This window comes from Triticum dicoccoides, chromosome 3B, assembly GCF_002162155.2.
Source record: "Triticum dicoccoides isolate Atlit2015 ecotype Zavitan chromosome 3B, WEW_v2.0, whole genome shotgun sequence".
NCBI classification, from domain to species: Eukaryota; Viridiplantae; Streptophyta; class Magnoliopsida; order Poales; family Poaceae; genus Triticum; species Triticum dicoccoides.
Window position 1 is genome coordinate 22,059,810 of NC_041385.1, and position 2,521 is coordinate 22,062,330.

Below are 2,521 nucleotides of genomic sequence, written 5' to 3' on the forward strand. Positions count from 1 at the left end.
ATATTAGTGGCAAACGTAGAACTAGCTAGCTAATCACAATAAGGAATCATGTTAGTGGCCTCGACGCTGCTTCTCTAGGGTTTGGGGTCGCCTCGACACAACGCTTCAAGGGTTTGGGGTGGCCTCGACGACAACGCTCTTTTAACTTGGTAAATTTGGGTGACCTCGAGAGAGTTAATTTGTCGGGTAGGGGCGCGGTGGGAGGGGGTAGGAGACCAACATCGTTTTCTCTCTAGGGTTTGGGTGTCCTCGAGAGTTTTGGTCGAGCGAGAGGGCCGAGGGGGGTGCTACCGTTGTATAAGTTATCACGGTCGAGGGGGTATATATATCGACCGCCCCTCATGTCGAAGTTATCTCGAGGGGGTTATATCGACAATGATGCGACATACATATACATGGGAAAATAATATTATCGGGGAGGGGGTATCGGTACCCCCCCCCCCTCATGTTGAAGTTTCTTCTTTCTCCTCTATTCCTTTCTTCTTCTTCTCCTCTTCTTTTTCTTCTTCCCCCTCGAGAAAGGAAAATAAGGAAAAGGAAGAAAAGAGGAAGAAGGAAGAAGGAAGAAGAAGAAAAAAAGAGAGGAGAAGAAGAAAGGAATAGAGGAGAAGAAGAATAAATAGAAATTTTCTATTTTTTCTTCTCCTCCTCTTCTTTTTCTTCTTTTTTCCTTTTCTTATTTATTTCCCCTCTTCTTCCTCTCCTCTTCTTATCTTTTCTTCCTCTTCTTATTTTCCTTTTTCCTCTCATTCTTTTAGTATTGCTTGTTTTAAAAAAAATGTTCAAATAGAAAATTTCGAAAAAAACAAAGGTTTTGCCTAATGCATTGTTCATATGAATATACAAACATTTGCATATTCTACAATAATTAATATCACCAAAAAAAAGAGAAGAAGAAGAAAGGAATAGATCAAGAGAAGATCAAAAAAAAGAAGAAAAAAAAGGAGAAGAAGAAAGGAGAACAAGAAAAAATAGAAAAATTTCTATTTTTTCTTCTTCTCCTCTATTCCTTTCTTCTTCTCCTCTTCATTTTCTTCTTCTTTCTTCTTCATATTTATTTCTCCTCTTCTTCCTCCCCTCTTCTTCTCCTTTCTTCCTCTTCTTATTTTTTTTTTCCTCTCATTCTTTTTCTTCTTCTTCCTTTCCTAGCTAGATATATAAATTTTTTCTAAAAATTAAACTAACCTAAAATGTACTAAATCAGAGAACATATATAGATAAAACTTTTCTAAAAATCTAACTTTTGCATATATGTATACTTTAAAACATTATTACAATTGAAAAAAATACATACATACATAAAAAACATGTAAAAAATACATACATACATATATGAACAAACATAAAAAAATACATATATCTAAAAAATACATACATACATATATGAATCTAAAAGCATATAAAAAATAGCATGTATAACTAAAAAAATAGCACGGCGGCGGCGGGGCCGCAGAGGCGCGGTGCTCATAGAGGGAGGAGCGCGCGGCGGGCAGCGTCGGGGCGAGCAGGGGCGCGGGGTGTGGCACGGCGACGGCATCGGGGCAGGAGCGGCGCGCGGCCGGGCAGGGGTGGCGCGCGTTGGGGCAGGGACGGCGCGTGGCGATGGCGTCGGGCGAGGGCGCGAGCGACAGCGAGGGCGCGGGCGGCGATGAGGAAGGGCGCGGGCGACAGCGACGGCGACGGCGGGGGCGGCGGGCGCCATCGGTGCAGCCTGGCGGCGACGATGTGCTCGGCGTCGTCGGGGGGCAACTGTGGTGATGAACTCTACAAAATTGCAAAGTGCTACTTATATACCACGAGCATTGGTCCCGGTTCGTGGCACCAACCAGGACCAACGCCCCATTTAGTCCCGGTTGGTGCCACCAACCGGGACCAAAGGCCTCTTTTTCGGCAGCCCAAAGGGCGGGAAGCGGCGGCCTTTGGTACCGGTTGATGCCACCAACCGGGACCAATGCCTCCCTCCTTAGTCCCGGTTGGTGCCACCAACCGGGACAAAAGGCCCTGTGCTGCCCGCGTCGGGGCCAAAATTTAGTCCCATCTTACTAGTTGAGAGGGGCGCGCAGTGGTTTATAAGCCCCACTGCCGCACCCCTCTCGAGCTCCTTTCCACCGCAGGCTTTCGGGCCTACTTGCTATTGCTTTGCCTTCTGGGCCTTCTGGGCCTACTGCGGACCTGAATCCTGGCCCATACTAGGGTTTCTATTCGTATTCAGACCGCGGGGGCCCAGTAGGAGGCATCTTTTTTGTTTTTTTTTTCTTTACTTATTGTTGCTATTTTTATTTTTTTCCCAGTTTTTTGTTTTGTTTTCTGCATTATTTATTTTCTTTTGTTTTTTTCTTTATTTTTTAATTCTTTTTGCTTTTAGTTTTAGGAAAATTATAAACTTTCTGTTAGTGCCATTAGTATTCCAATTTGAAAACATTTTTTTTGTTTTCTTTCTTGCTTTATTTATTTTATTTTGTTTCTACTTACAACAAAATACTTATTGTTACTATTTTTAATTATTTTCCAGTTTTTTTGT